Source organism: Chiloscyllium plagiosum, chromosome 27, assembly GCF_004010195.1.
Source record: "Chiloscyllium plagiosum isolate BGI_BamShark_2017 chromosome 27, ASM401019v2, whole genome shotgun sequence".
In the NCBI taxonomy this organism is placed as follows: Eukaryota; Metazoa; Chordata; class Chondrichthyes; order Orectolobiformes; family Hemiscylliidae; genus Chiloscyllium; species Chiloscyllium plagiosum.
The window spans coordinates 14,233,815-14,250,887 of record NC_057736.1 but is presented as its reverse complement, the minus strand read 5'-3'; the positions used below and the strand labels follow the sequence as shown (position 1 = coordinate 14,250,887).

The 17,073-nt window shown below is 41.3% G+C and overlaps 1 long non-coding RNA gene across 4 annotated transcripts; it reads right to left on the bottom strand.

Annotated features, from left to right (window-relative positions):
* Positions 1 to 618: 618 nt before the first annotated feature.
* On the bottom strand, positions 619 to 16,049 carry LOC122563576. Of its 4 annotated transcripts, XR_006315655.1 has the most exons (4): positions 14,722 to 14,966; positions 8,292 to 8,442; positions 5,622 to 6,030; positions 619 to 1,567 (listed from the first exon to the last, which is right to left on the bottom strand). It is a non-coding gene; the product is annotated as an uncharacterized LOC122563576 (long non-coding RNA). The 4 variants fall into 4 exon arrangements; XR_006315656.1 differs by lacking the exons at positions 8,292 to 8,442; positions 14,722 to 14,966 and adding an exon at positions 14,975 to 16,049; XR_006315657.1 differs by lacking the exon at positions 8,292 to 8,442.
* Positions 16,050 to 17,073: the final 1,024 nt, after the last annotated feature.

The following is a 17,073-nucleotide window of genomic DNA, read 5'->3' as shown; positions in this document are numbered from 1 at the left end:
GGGGGTGAAGGTGAGTCCTTTGCTGAGGACTGATCGTTTGTCCTCAGTGAGGGGAAGGTCTGGAGGGATGGTGAAAACTCGGCAGGGCTGGGAGCTGGGAGCTGGTGTGGGTGTAGAGCTGGGAGTGGGGTCGGAGCCAGTACCTGGAGTGGGTGTGATGGTGGGGCGAATGGGGGTAGAGTCATGAGCAGGGGTAGTGTTCCCCTCGGGATTCTGGGGGGGTGGAGATAGTGACAGTGGGGCCTGTGGGGGGCATGTCAACAGAATGCAGGTGAGTGGCGCTGGCGGAAGTGGTGATGACCATGGCAGTAGGGGTGGTGGTAGTCACTGAGCATGCGGCATCAGCGATGATGTGAGGGGCGGTAGTGATGTCACGTGTGATGCATGAGGAATTGTGAGGGGTGGAAGTGGTTGTGGGAGTGGCCATGATAAGGGCAGAAGTGACATCATCAATCAGCGTGGGGGTGGCAGCTGCATCAGCCGCATGGCTAATGGCGTCTGAGTAGATTCCGAGGCCAGGGGAATCTTTTGGAATGTTTGAGGAGCGCTGGTTATGGAGGTGGGTAGATAAAAATTTGTTGTACTTACAGTTTTTGATGTTTGAGATGGAATTGAAATACTGTTTGTTGAGAGTATGAATTCTCCTGAGGATGTAGTACAGAGTGGGTCCTTTGCAATTCTGAGAGAGTGTGGTCCTCAGCTGAGAATGATGTCACCCCATACAGAATGATGGGGTATACAGGCAAACAGGATTATGGGTTACACTTGACTCTGAACACTCAAATATGCAATGATCATATTTGCTGTCAGTATAAACTTTGTTAAGATTTTCCATACCTAAGGAGAAAGTGAGGACTGTCGATGCTGGAAATCAGAGTCAAAAAGTGTGGCGCTGGAAAAGCACAGCAGATGAGGCAGCATCCGAGGAGCAGGACAGTCTACGTTTCGGGCATAAGCCTTTCATCTTATAACATCTCCTCAACATAAGCTTATGCCATTCAGCAACATTCCTGATGAAGGGCTTATGCCCGAAACGTGGACTTTCTGCTCCTCGGATGCTGTCTGACCTGCCGTGCTTTTCCAGCACCACACTTTTTGACTCTATTCCATGTGTAACTTGGTTGCTGCTTGATCACATTGAAACTTTGTACTGAATCTCAGTGAACACTCTCTCCCAATGAAGGAGTGATCATACATGAAGAGATTGTCTGAAATTCTCACTGTCCCATTGATCCCCTTCAGGAAGGAGTGGAAGTATCAATTGCATTAACTAATCATTTTAAACAGCTACTCCTCTTAATATAGTCTGTCTATTCAAACAGAATGTAGAGAGGGGAACACTTTATATTCTGGGAGTCATGTGTTCATTTGTCCATTATTCACTTTGGGGCAGTTCATTCCTCTGTTCTGATGCTTCTGTTCCAAATGTTGCCATGGTTTCAGCTGCTTCAGTCATTCTTCTGGTGCCAAAGGAGGACAAACCGATACCCCCTACAGCAAGGAGCAGCGCAGAGAAGTTAATGAGTCGGTCAGTACTCTGGACTGTGGCCTCACCCGCAAGTTGCATCTGTGCAAATCAGAAAACCACCAGTAAATGAGATGCCATAATTTCCAAATAATTCCCTCCCCTTTCCAGATCAAGGAAGAACATTCCCCACCTGTCAGTTCTTTGCTAATAATTCCTATTTCCAAATATCTTTACATAATCTAGATGCCTTTCAACCTATCCCCAGAGCTCCCTCCTTGTTCTGCGCTGCTGACATTTTCACCTTATAGATCCATCCCTTGTCATTTTAAAAACATTTCTTCCTGAAAATTTCCCTTCAGTTGAGATTCGCCTTATATAAATATTTCTAAATTCCTATCACCTTCCTTTGTAATGTAGAGATTCTTTAACTTCCTTCAAATGCAATAAAAGTGGTTCCTTTACCTTTTGACTATTTTGTTTTATCCCACTTCTATTTATTGAATTTTTCATACTCCCTTTTTGTTTCCCTTCTGCACTATAACCATATAACTCTTGTTTTAAGATGCATTGTCCTCAGAATCTATGAATCCCAGGCTTTGACAATGCTTCTATAGCTGTAGGAGTGTATTTATCCTATGACTTCTCTGTCTCTTATTTAAATATCTCCCTCCCTTTATCCACTGTTTGACTTGCCATTCTTTCCGGGTCTGGATCCTGTGTCATCCCACTGCACTCTCAGTCAGAAGATTACTCGGTGACTCCTTCCATCACTTCACTGATGGCTATAAGGAGACTGAAAGGATGGGGTTTTGGCCAAATTAGAATTTTGTTTCTTATTTGTGGTTGGGCCATCCTGGGCAATCTTCTCATTGTCAGGTAGACTCCAGTCTCAGAACCATTGTGGAACCAGGTGCAGAACTATTGACAAGTGTTGGTGTTGCCCATGACAGCAATTGTTTGGGGGAATGATGGTTTTTATGATGGGAGCCTGAAAGGAAGCCAATTAGAATCATGTACTTGGTCTGGTTCATTGATTTTCCATTTCCTGCGAGCTGTCTGATATTTACCATCACTCTCAAGTGGATGGGGGTGCATTGCTTCAATTGGTTCTGAGGTCTGCTGCTTAGCTGCAAGTAGGTTTATCGATCACAGATTTATACACTCCATACTCGGCATTATCAGCATGATAGTATAACATTTTCCTGCATTACAATAATGACTATACTTTTAAAAGTATTTAATTGGCAGCTAATGTGATTGTGACAGGGTTGCAGGAAGGACCAGCAGAACAGGCTCTTGTCACCAAGATTTTTTGTGTGATTTTCCCAGGAAAATTTGTCAAGAACCACACTAAACTGTGAGCAGAGCTTGGTAAGGGTTAAAAACTAAACCACATGAGCCAGTAACAATGATGCAGTTTGGCAGTTGGGATGTTGGTTTTAATATTTAATCTGATCCTTATATAACAACTGCTGATTCTAATCCATTGAGAGGGCAAATCAGTGAAGTGAATGTACAAAAAAATCCAGCTGTCACTACAGGGCAAGAGAAAGAATCTTGCAAAAAAAAAGTCACTACCCTCCCTCTGTCAACAATCCCCACCAGTTTCCTTCCACTTGCTCACCCCCACCCCTCAAACTGTCCCCCCACCCACACACACCCCATTGGTTCTGCCCTTACCCCTCAGGCATTGCCTCTCTACTATCAGGATTTATTAATATGGCATGAATGATTCTAATTTCCGCCCCCTTGTCCACTGTAACTCTGGCTGTGGTTAGTGCCACAGGAACATGACATGCTTCAGTTAACAGAGATGTGAATAAGCGAGTGTCAGGAGTTAGCCGAGCCTGTTTGTGACCACTGCACCCAGCTACCCACCCCCAAAGTCTCGAGTGTAAGTCATCTGGCATGATGCTCCTGACTTGAATAAGGAAACGGGAAAGGTCATGGCCTGGGAATAATTGGAGAATTTTCTAGCAAATGGCCATAGGCATGGTAGACTAAATGACTTCCTTCTTATTATTAAATTCCTGGTCAGGGCTGAATCAGGATATTGCAACAAAGACAATGATTATATTGCCAAGTTACCCTCGGCACTTCAGTTGGGGGAAGGGGGAGCATTGTGCTGTTCAGTCACCCCTAGTGACAAATGTGCACCCTGGCTAAGGCTCAGGATTCATTGTCCAGCTGTTCCTGGTGGGTTGATTTGCTAATAGGTTCACACGAGAATGCAAAGGATTTAAGTGAGATGGGTGGTGGCATGAACTGCAGCCCAGCACATTCAGGAATTACAGTTGATTGATGGAAGGAGGTAAAAGGAGTGAAATAGGGTGGAGGGAGAGAAGAGGAAAAAGATAGGCAGGAAAGAAGGGAGAGAAGGAACAAGATCAAAAGAGAGAGGAGGTAAAAGAGAGATAGAAAGATTATATGTAGAGAAAGGAACAGAAGGGAGGAGGAGTGAAAGAGAGCAAGAGGAGACGAAGACCAGGCGACTCACAGACACTGACTGTTCTGTAACCCTGATGACTGCAGTCATGTTGGATAAAGAGGTATTTAATAGATCTTGATACTGGGCCATTGACAGGCTACAGCCTCAGAAAACAAATGGCCGTTTGACAAAGTAGACTTAAAGATTAGACAAAACCTATCCAATCTCCAGTTTAAAGATTTAAGTAGAGGAAAAGTGAAGTTTTTATCCAAGAAACCTCATCAGTTAAGCAGTTTCATCTGCACAAACTGATAAAAACCTGTTAGTGAATGTGAATTAGTTTCAATGCATGTTAATGTCATGCTGTGTTACTGACTATTTTACATACAATTTACAACACAAACTAGTCATCCAATCCAAATGATCTAATTTTTTTTTAATGCTTTTTTTTCCCCATCTTATTTAATTTCATTGTTCGGCGTATTCTCCTGAATTCCGTTTTGGATTTCTTAATTCTTATTTATCTATAATATAGAATATATATTTCTACATTGACCAATCAGATAATCCATTAGTCATGCAGCTGTTTAATCTTTTTCTGTCAGTTGCAATCTCTCAGTACTGGGACTATTCTTCTACTTTTCTTTTGCAATTTCTCCACCATCTCTACCCTCATTTTGTAACATAACATCCAGAACTATGCTCAAAGTATTCCTTGTACTGCTAATAAAGTTTTCTTGTTTAGAATTGAACAGCAGGGAACATATTCCACAAAAAAATGTACCCCAGTACTTGCTTTGTTTTTAAATGGCCCTGTAAAGCAGGAGTTATTAAATTTTAGTAAATCTGTACCTGGATCCCCTTGCTCCTCTAGTCCATTTAGACCCTTCTTTCCCAAAGAAACTTGGCATCCACATTCTTCTTTAATAAAATGTATGACCTCACACTTATTTATATTGAACTTAATTTTCCAATTACAGACCATTCAGCAAGATAATTAATGTTTTCCTGCATATTGTCCTAGATTTCATTAGTATTTTTACTATATCCCAAAATCTGATGTAACCTTCAAATTTTAAAATTGTCCTTCCAATTTCTGAATGCTTATCCTTATTGTAACTGGTGAGCAACAATGGTCTCAGCACTAATCCCTGTGGAACACCACTTTCCAGCTTTTACCAGTCTGAGTAACTAATTCTGACCCCTTATTTTCAGATTTGTATCTAGCTTGCTATCCACGCTGTTAATAGTCTGCTCACATTACTTACGCTGACTTTATTGAGAAGTCAGCGATGTAAAAGTAAAAGCCTCCATAATCCCAGAGGACAACTGTCTTATTAGAGATTGAGAGATGACTGGTGGTGAGTTTAACCTAAGTGTCACTACATTACAGCTAAGGGGCAATGTTCAGAAGGTGGGATGTTCACGGTAGCCTCAGCTGGGACAGGAATTAAACCCATGCTATTGGTGTCACTCTGCAACACAAACCTGCCATCCAGTTAAGTGAGCTATCTGACACCCAAAGGTCATTTGAGTCCCAAATATATTACATCCACTATATTACCCTAATCGGTTCTTTTTGTTGCTTCACCATGTGTCATTATCTGAACGTCACAGCATGTTACCGTGCAAAGACAACTGCTTATAATTGTTTGAATGCCACTGCATGTAATCTTGCATATTTATCTCCATATTCCCCAATTTAGTTAAGGAAGTTCTACTAACCTGTAATAGCCGGAAATAATTGGGAGTTAATCTGTTCAGCCGAAGTATCATATCCAAGGCAACATAAGAATGGCACTTGATTACAACAAGAGAAGTGTGCAATTCAAAATATTCCTAGTCTCAGGAGAGGAGGACTCCACGCTATTGGCAGTGCAGTTACATCCCAGTAAGATGACCGGTACTGCCTGGTGGAATAAAGTGTAGTGCAGACTCCGAACTGACTGGATGCTTATGATGACTGGCCGTAAAGAGCTTTTTATACCACGCTTCTCGCACTCAGTGATGTCATTGAGCTGTTGAGCCGTCTGTCAAAGGGCATCAGCGTTATATGTTCAGGATATGTATTCGCTTCACCGAGTCCCAGACTCAGACGCATCAACTCTCTTTGTGATCATTCCACTGCCTTGGGCTGAACAAAAACAACACAGCTTCAGCAACGTCCCCAACCTTAATATACCCTGCCAGAAAACTCAGGACCTTTGTGATGGCCCATCTGTTTGGCCTTCCCGTTCAGCTCTTAGTTAACTGCACTCACCTCACGGTATCACCCAATGTTGTTGTACCCAATGCCTCATTCCTTGGAATACCACCACATGTCTCCAAACCTTGTTACCAATACTAACGTTTATCCCTTTCTCCACTGTTACCATCACTCACCCCAACCTTAGGTTACTAGCATTTACCCTCTCCACAGTCACCGCACTCATCCCTTCTCTTTACTAGTCTCAATTCTGAGGAAATGGTGGTGTAGTGATAACGTCATTGGACTAATAATCAGAACGCCAGGCTCACATCCTGTGGACATACACCCACCATGATAGATGGTAAAACTTGAATTCAATAAAAATCCGGAATTAAAAGCTCAGTCTAATTGTTAATGGACAATAATAAAAACTTATGCCCTTCACTGATGTCCTTTAGAGAAGGAAATTTCCATTCATATTTGGCTTGGCCTATATGTGACTCCAGACCCACAGTACTACAGTTGACTCTTAACTGCCCTCAGAGCAGTTAGGGATGAGCAATAAACTTTAGCCATCCCATGAGCGAATTTCAAAAATCTCAAACCTCTCCCACAAGTCCCCACATACCAGTACTTAGCCACACTTTCCGTTCTTTAATTATCTGTATTCACCATCATCTCAGCTCTTCACCCAACTGTCAGCATTTGTGCCGGCCCCTCCCTCCTTTCAGTTTGGACATTGTGTAACCAAAGTAGTTGATTGCACCAATGATGGTCCAGCTATTGTCAAATTAAAGCAATTGAAATTCAGGACATGGTGAAACAGATACATTTAAAGCAACACATTTAGGAAGGGCAGAATGCTGGGAAAAGGTGGAGAGGTCGCTTTCTGAATTAACGATGATATTAGCAAAATAGAGAGGGATTATCTAGTTCAGAAACACGGATATGAAGGTGGTTTGAGTAGAGATGAGAAATCACAAAGGCAAGCAGTCACTTGTGGGAGTGGTGTATTGGATCCTTAATAGTAAACACATAGCAGGAGCATAAAGGAAACAATAATGAGAACTTTTCTAAAGCATACAGCAACAATCATCACAATGTTTGTGTTCATAAAGACTGGAAAGGGTAAAAAGTAGCCTTGTTACAGAATTCACAAAATATTTTGGGATACTTTCTCATAACTGTACATTCTGGAGCCAACCAGTGGTGCTACAGACTTCATTAATTAGTGAAAGTGTCCCTAAGTATTAGATTAGATTACCTACAGTGTGGAAACAGGCCCTTCGGCCCAACAAGTCCACACCAACCCTTGGTGAGCAACCCAACCCCCCATATTTGCCCCTTCACCTAACACTATAGGCAATTTAGCATGGCCAATTCACCTAACCTTTTTGGACTGTGGGAGGAAACGAGAGCACCAGGAGGAAACCCACACAGACACAGGGAGAATGTGCAAACTCCACACAGACAGTTGCCTGAGGTGGGAATTGAACCCAGGTCTCTGGCGTTGTGAGGCAGCAGTGTTAACCACTGTGCTCCCACGATTGAACTTTACGTTCAGTTTGAGGGAGAGAGCTGGAGCTCCAAGACTAGTATTTTACATTTAAATATGGGCTTTTAAGGAGGCATAAAAACAGATAAAAACTGGCAAATTAGAGTAATGGATGGGTCAGACATGCAGTGGCAGACTTTGAAAAATAATTGATTAATAGGATGTGGGAGTTATCAGGCCTGTGTTTATTGCCCAACCCTAATTTCCCTGGAGAAGATGTTGGTGAGGTTTCTTCTTAAACCACTGCAGTCTTGGGGGTCCAGAAACATACTCAATGCTGTTAGGAAGGAAGTTTCAGGATTTTGACCCAGTGATATCGAAGGAATGGCAATATAGTTTCAAGTCAGGATATTGTGTAGCTTGGAAAGGAATTTTCAGGTGATGGTTTTTATATGCATCTGCTACTAGATGGTAGCAGTCAAAGGTTTGGAAGATACTGTTAGAGGAGCCCTTGGTGAATTGCTCCAGAGCAATTTATTGATGGTGTATACGGCTACTATTGTATGTCATTGGCAAAGGGAGTGATGATTGAAGGTGATGGATGGGGTGCCAATCAAATGGGCTGCCATTGAATGTCAAGGGGTAATGGTTAGCTTCTCTCTTGTTGGAGATGGTCATTGCCTGGAATTTGTGAGGAACAAATGTTACTCACCGCTATTAGTCCAACACTGGATATTGTTCAGATCTTGGTAAATGCTTCAGTACCTCTGGGCAGGTAATTGATGAAGCAGCTGAATGAAGACGTTGGCCCTAGGACATTATCCTGACACACTCCAGCAGTGATGACCAGTTATAGGCAGCAGCTTGTAGAAGAGGAGATTGAGAATCGGTAATCATCCTCCAATTCTTTGTTACTTCTATGCAAGGAGAGAGAGTATCTTGTCTTTGTAAAGGTCTGGAGGTTTGTCATACTGATGATCCCTGAGGAGAAAGTGAGGACTGCAGATGCTGGAGACCAGAGTTGAAAAATGTGGTGCTGGAAAAACACAGCAGGCCAGGCAGCATCTGAGGAGCAGGAGAATCGACGTTTCGGGTATTCGTGCTGAAGAAGGGCTTATGTCCGATACATCAATTCTTCTGCTCCTCGGATGCTGCCTGGCCTGCTGTCTTTTTCCAGCACCACATTTTTCAACTGATGATCCCTGAGCCACCCAACTGTTCTCATTGGTTTTTCAATCTACAGGCTAATACTGGGCAAAGTTGCCCGAAACATACAGCCACAGTGTTGATGAGTCTTCAGCATCTTCCTCACTGCTTTAGCAGACAGCAGTGTCAATACACCTCACAGTGAACTATTAACTAACTTTAAAACTGCAATATCTCTTTTCACAACCCTTGGTTTAAAGTAGTATCCTTTTCCCACTTCGATCCACAATCCAAAATAAAGAAAACTAAAATAAAATGTAAGTAGGAAAATAAGAGATTATGAAAGGATATTGATAGATTTTAAGTGAGTGAATGATGATCTGGCAAATGGAGTATACCATGGGAACATGAAATTGTCCATTTTGGCAGAGAGAATAAGAAAACATTTAAACTAAAATGGTGAGAAATGCAGAAGGATCTAGGTGTCCTTATCCATTAATCATAAAAGGCTTGTATGCAGATACAGCAAATAATTACGGAAGTTGATAGAATGTTATTATATTCAATTTCTCTTGCAATGAACGAAGTACAGAGGTTATGTTTCAGTTTTACAGAACATTGGCAAGACAACATCTGCAGTAATATGTAAGTTATTTAAGGAAGAACGTAAATACATTCAAAACTATCCAAAGAAGGTTTATTAGATGAATACCTGGAAGGCAGATTGTCTTTTGAGGAAAAGTTGGAGAAGCTAGGCTTTTATCTGGTAGATTTCAGAAGAGTAAAATGTGACTTAATTGAAACATAAAAGATACGGAAGGATTGTGACAGTATGCATGTAAAAAGGATGTCCCCTCTTCAAGGAGGATCGAATACTGGAGTCACGGTTTAAAAATAAGGTTCACCCATTTAGGACATTTTACAAAAGATTTAGCGCCTTTGGATCACATCCTCAAAAGCTGGAGGTTTTGTATAATTTTAGGGAAGAATTATATGGATTATTGAAAAGCAAAGGAGTGAACACTTATTAGGGCGGGCAGAAAAATAATGGAGGAAACAGATCAATTCACGACTTTATTGAATGGCATAGAAAATTTGATGAGCCAAGTGCTTCCAGCACCAATTTGTATGATTGTACATAAAATGGAGTTCACAGTGGGTGGGGAGTTGCTTTGTGACAGTCAGATTTCCCTTTTACCCAGAGTCCTAGAAGCCTACTTCAAATATGACCTGAGTAATTACAAAATAAAAATGAAGAAGGGAACAAAATGATTCTCATCATCATTTACACAATTATTGCCCATGAATTCTGCCAAAGCAACTCTATCAGTCTCTAGAAGGTGCCTGACACCATGGAAAGTTCTGCCTCCCCAGCCATCTCAGTACACAGACCATCATACAAATGAACAGTTCCCATATCCCTTGACTCCCTTATCAATCCAAATCTGAATATATTCAAATCCTGGTTAGATAATGACCATCATCTACTGCACGTTGGAGAGAATTCCAAGCACTGAAGAATCTCAAAAGAAATACTTCAGTAAATTTGTGTTAAATAAGAAAAATTGCATGTTCGTATCTATGCTCCTCATTTAGATTCTCCCATGACGGAGAATTCTCTCAGCAACCACCCTATCAAACCCCCTCAGAATTTCATGTTTCAATAAGATTATTGCTCATTCTTCTAAATTCCCTTTCCTTATCAGACAACCTCTTCATCCCAAGAATCTAGCGAATCTTCTCTGAATTGTCTCCATTACAAGTATATCTTTCGATACGTTAGGTGATTGTAACTGCATATAGTATTCTGTGATTTCATCAATGCCTTGTACAATTATAACAAGACTTGCAGAGTTTTATACTCCATCACCCTTGCAATGAAGACCAAAATTCAAGTCGCCTTCTTAATTACTTGCTTCATACCTACATTATCATTCATGTACAGGGCCACAACTTTCTCTGTATTCTGCATTTTTCTCCATTCAAAATATTATTCTGCCTTTCTATTCTTCCTGCCAAAGATAGCAATCTCACATTTCCCAAATTATACTCCATTGACCAAACTTTTGTCCACTTGCTTAACCTTTCTGTATCCTCTTGAAAAGTCTCTGTATCCTCTTCACAACCCGCTTTCCTAATTAACTTTGCATCATCCGTGAACCTGGCTACAATGCAACCAGTCCTTTCAAACAGGATTTCTCTTTCATAAAACCATGTTGGTTCTCTAATTGTATTATATGATCTGTTACTATCTTTTTAATATGGATTTTAGCATTTTTGAAGACAGGCACTGTATCAACTAGCTCATAATTCCCTGTTTTCTCCCTCTTTCATGAACACAGGTGTTATATTTCCAATTTTCCAATCCTCTGGAACCAATTCAAAATTCAGGGAATTTTGGGAGATTACAACCAATGCATTAACTTTTTTTAAAACTGTAGCATGAGAGTCACCAGATCCAAAGGTTTTGCTGGTCTTTAATCCTATCAACATTCCCATTATGTTTTCTCGATTGATAGTGATTACAATCATTATTGGGCTTATTAAGAAAACCTGTATTTATACTAGCTAAAATCTGCAGATGAGTCAGCAGTGCAGACTAGAAAAACCAGTTCTAACTACATTAACTAACTGCAACTCCCAGCTTCAAAACAGGAAATTATAGTTTACTGCTAAATACAAAAACTAGAAAGAAAAAGAGAAAAATCCATAACATTACCTGTTAAAGTCTCCTCATGCACCAAATACCCAAATTCTCAAATGTCCTGAACTGCATTTAGTGATGAGTTGCTAGTTTTATTTTCAGCAACTCACCCCCTTCCCAAATTAACAAGATGTTGTCTCAATTCTCCTTCAACTCCTTTTTCTGTTACCGACCCATGTTTGAGATCAGTTAATCCTGTTGGAGGTCTTGGTGACTGCTGCTCAGCCCCCTCCAAACTAACTGACTGTCTCTTCATAGGGATCAAGACACTGAATGTTGCTCAGCCCATGCAGTCCATTCTCTGTGTGGTGTTCAGACATTGTGTTTTGCAGGTTGTTCATCAATAGGTCAGTTCTACTTTGCTTGTGATTACCATTTACACTGGAGTGACCACAGGCTGTGAGGTTCTATTTCATTCTCCCACAGTTGCTGAGGTCAAAAGCCATTCCCCAGGCTGAGGACCCCAACAACACAAATTGGAGTGGAACTTGGACTTTAATATTTTGCATGGCATAATAGAATATCACTGAATTGTGTCAGTGTCTGGCCATCTCATAACCTTCCATGCTGTGTGTGAACACAGCACGCGAAAAATTGCATAAATGAAGCAACCCCTTGCACTCATGGGAACAAGAAGCGTCCATTCAGCTCCTCAAACTCCAGGGCAAGTTACAGGGTCCTATTTAGAAAGGAAGATGACGATAATCTAGAATCACAGAACACCACAAACATAAGCCATTTGGCTCATCACACTTGTACCAGCATTTTAAAAATAGCTATTCAATCAGATTTATCCCTTTGCCCTTTTCATAGACCTCTCTAGATTTTTATTTTCAAACTGTCCACTGACTTGTTAGACTTCAAAATTCATCTAAAGAAAATGCAAAATTTTGAACAACACTACAGGATTTCAATGATATTCCCAAATCACAATCTTCCAAGATCTTTATGCATCCCAGTCATAGCCCTCTAGCACCTCAGTGTACATTCCCAAAAGAAAACACTGGCTGCTCCATAAGTGACGTCGGCATTCTATGAAAGGTGCTATATAAATGCAAAATAAAAACTGAAAGAACTGTGGATGCTGTAAATCAGAAAAAATGTGGATGCTGTAAATCAGAAATCACTGTAAAAGCTCTGTAGGTTTAGCAGCAGCTGCAGAGAGAAATCAGAGTTAACGTTTTGGTTCAGTGACCCTGATAAAGGGTCAATGATGTTTTTATAGGTTTAAAGCTGCCTCTTTGTTTTTGTACGCCATTTCTCTCTTTATAAAATCAAAACTGTTTTTATAGCTTTAACTGCTCATCAGTTCCTGACTCCTAAAGTACCTTTTATTTTATCTTTAAAATGAATTTTAAAAAACACTCCAAAATGGGAGCTGAACCCTGGAATCTGGAGCTGGATGCTGGGATCTCTTTAGGTGAATGAATGAAGATGGACCAATTAAACTCAGTAAATGTCTTGTGATTCTAAGTATTGGAGTTTAAAGTCCTTTGTCAACCACTAATCTGCCGGCCAGGGGATGTGAAAGATTCCATTGGTACCAGAGTGGGGGTGGGGGGAGAAGAGCTCACTACACCCAGTGTCTGGTACAGCAATATTTTCTGAACTAACATCCCCAGATTACTCCACAGGCGCCTGTGAGACGGACATTGTGTACAAAATGACAGTTATGTCCACCAAACTAAGAAATGACTACATCTCAAACCATTCATTCTACTTGAGCTGCTGTCAGATGTTTTGACAAGGAGTTAATAGAAAGTAAATAGTTTCTATACTATGCAGTTGACAAAATAGGGACAAAAACAAAGTTTTGACTCTTGAATTTTGCTACCCTCAAATATCAAGTTTTCATCTCCAGGTTAATATTGAGGTCATCATACTCCATCCCCACCATATAGTCCTTTCTGGGCTCACTGTCAGAAGCTAAAAAATGTTGTTTGCAATCTGACCCCATATCCTCTTTCCCAGATTGCCTGCCTCTACCTCAGTGACATCATCCACCTTAAACTCTAGCTCCAGCCTATCTGCTGCTGAAACTCTCATCTGTGCCATAATTACTCGCAGATGTGACAATACCACTGTTGTCCTGGTGGCCTCGCATCTTTCATTGTCCATAAACTCATCCAAAACTCTACTGGTCGTGCCCTAACTAGAACCTGGTCACATTTACCCACCACCCTCTTCTAGAGTCATAGAGCATGGGAACAGACCCTTTCGTCTAACTCGTCCACACCGACCAGACATCCCAACGTGACCTAATCCCATTTACCAGCATTTGGCCCAAATCCCTCTAAATCCTCCCTGTTCATATATCCATCCAGATGCCTTTTGTTCAGTGATTTTTATTGGCTCCTGGACCATCCACACCTTAAGTGTAAAAAACATTCAAGTTTAAATATCTTCCGGGTTGCGTATGCTCCCTGTCTCTGTAATCTTCTCAAACCTTGCAACTTTTCCTGAAATCTCAGTTTCTTTGGCTCTGGCATTTTGTAACTCCCTAACTTCCTTCCCTTTAAACTGTAGAATTCCCTTCCCAAAACACTCTCTCTTCTCATGTAAAACTCTCCGTAAATCTATGACAATCTTCCTGATCCACTCCCCAAATCCTTTTTTTAATCTCGCCACTAATTTGTTCGATTATGACTTTAATTAAACATTCTGGGATGTTTTTCGAAATCAAAACGCTATTTTAAGCAGGTTGTTGCTTAAAGAGCAGGAATTTACAAACTACGTCTCCAGTGTTGTTTGTTGAGAAGTTGATTACACTTTGAATTCTCCCCTCACTAAGCAATTAATATCATTTTAAATCATCGACTGTCAATCGGAGAAGATCCGCCTTTTCCGTGGCCACTTTCTGACACGGAACTAAAAGCTGTTGAAGACAGGAAAAAAAACCTACTGTTTTATTGCCACTGATGGAGTAGGAGCGAGGTCTCTCATGTTCTACTTTTCGGTTCTACAGGAAACATTATGTTTAACTATCCTTTGGTTCTGAAATAGTTTGGGGAACCTCGCATGTGATTTGGCGATAAATAAATGTAAGACCTTCCCACTGTCTTTAAATATAAATTCCGCCTCTTACGAATTTTTATAGCCTCCTCATTTGCTCAATGTAAAGCTGAATGACAGTTGCTTAAGTTTGTTTCCTTTAACATTTTTTCACAATTGTTCGTTTTCAGCCGGGATTCATTTCTCTGAGAGTGCGACCTCTCGGAGCTAATCCAATTTTCCCCATTAACATGATCTGTAAAATTACACAGAACAGCGAAAGAAAAACGCAGAAACTTACAAAATGAGGTGGTCAATGAGCGAGCGACCGGACTGGGGAAACAGCACCACAGCGAGGCAAAGCATTCCATTAAAGGCACAGCCCCAGATGCTTCCCGCCTATTGCATATTACCAGGGTCTCTGCTGTTAGTGGGAGAGACAATCGCTACCCAGACAGATGAGTATTCAGTTGTGCAATTCTGCGTTTTGACACAAATTGACCCTTAGGAGCTTTTGGTCGATTAGACTCAATATTACTCGGGAGTATATTTACCCAGTGCGTCAGTTCCAGGAGACTATAATCCACACGTCACAGAAACATGGACTGAGTGCACTTCACTCCTGATCACTGAATAGCGACAGCCCGGGAACCCAGTCGTATTCATACCTCCTGGAAAGTGAGCTCTGACGAAAGGTCACATGTGTCCTGATTTGCTGAATACTTTCAGCATTTTCTGATTTCGTTTGATGGAAACAGCCTGTAAATTTCACAAACTCTGCTCCTAAATTCTGCCACTTTTAGATTCCCCTTTCATTGTTCTGGGACCAGCTCTGCAATAAATGCTGCACTGATTTTTAAAAGGTACAACTTTCAGATTGCTTGCTGTCCAAACGTCAGCAATGATTCCAACGCCGGGAGCTGCGAATTTAGATGTGAAGCAGGACGACAGCATCATTCCCAGCGCCTAGAACTGGCTGATCAAGAACTCAGTCACGCAGTTTAAGTCCAATCTCAAATGCTAGCCGGTCAAGTAAACTCTGTCCCTCTCTTGTAAAGACTTTTTAAACATATCAAACTGGTAAATTCGTTTCCTATTTGTTGCTGAAATGCTTGACGTAATGAATCAAATTCACTTAAAGAATTTCAGTTTCAGTTACAAGATACTGAAGTCACAAAATTTTATTCTAAATTATGTCTCATCAAGCAGTCCAACTGAGGGATGGGTGTCTGTATCCAATAGAAAACTTATCGGCGGCTGGATGGAATGGGGAACTTGGTACAATTCCCATGTATTTTTCCTTCCCTTGTCCTGTTTAAGTTTTGTTTTATCTCTCTGCCGTCGCCAACTGAAATAACTGGGCATTCTGCTGGCAAATGGCTGATTTCTTATCCATCTCCCTGCTGAATCGATAATGATCTGGCGCCATCTGCTGTTTTACAGGGAAGGTCAGCGCCTAAATCATTCAAAATCTTTCCGAACTGCACTTCCAAGTCAGAAATGTTTGACACTCCCTCACCATGCGACTCTTTCGCCACATCGATATTTATTTTAAATGCACGTTTTAACACAAAGGCAAGTCCTATTTGATAGACCTCAATTAAAGACACTATTGGAGTGGAATTAACCAAGTAGGAGAATCGACGTTTCAGGAATGAAGAAGAGCTCATGCCCGAAACGTCGATTCTCCTGCTCCTTGGATGCTGCCTGACCTGCTGCGCTTTTCCAGCAACACATTTTCAGCCCTGATCTGCAGTCCTCACTTTCTCCTCGTGGAATTAACTAACCCGAGGGCTACCACACCTCATGTAAAGGGAGAGGTTGAGAAGGAGAATGCTTCGTGGTAAACTCAGCAGGTGTGATAATTTAACTTAAACTGCTGGGATTACACTGCATTGCAAACCGACCGTCCTGCCAACTGAGTTTAACACAAAAATAGCTGCTGGCTGGATTACCAATCGTGATAAAAACTAAAACCATCTTTAGCTCAGGCTTCGAACAGGTTGACTGTTCACTTATAGGCATAATCAACTGAAGAGGAGGGAGAAAGGAAGAGAGGAATGGAAAAAACCCTAAAATGTATTGTAGAAAACCAAAGAAATAAATACGATCACTCTCCCGAGAACTAATTTGCATATAATTAATCAGAGCTGAAGAACATAAAAAGACCAAAACAGCGTTGGAGGATTTGAACTACAGGGAGAGGCTAAATAGGCTGGGGCTGTTTTCCCTCGAGCTTTGGAGGCTGAGGGGGGTTACCTTTTGAGGTTTATAAAACCATGAGGGGCACAGATAGGATAAACAGACAAGTCTTTTGCCTGGGTGGGGGAGTCCAGAACTAGAGGGCATTTAAAGGATTGGACACTGTGGAGGCAGGAAACATGTTTCAGCTGATGGGTGAGTCCCGAACCAGAGTACACAGCTTAAAAATAAGGGGTAGGCCATTTAGGACAGAGATGAGGAGAAACTTCTTCACCCAGAGAGTGGTGGCTGTGTGGAATGCTCTGCCCCAGAAGGCAGTGGAGGCCCAGTCTCTGGATTCGTTTAAGAAAGAGTTGGATAGAGCTCTCAAGGATAGTGGAATCAAGGGCTATGGAGATAAGGCAGGAACAGGATACTGATTGAGGATGATCAGCCATGATCATTAATGAAT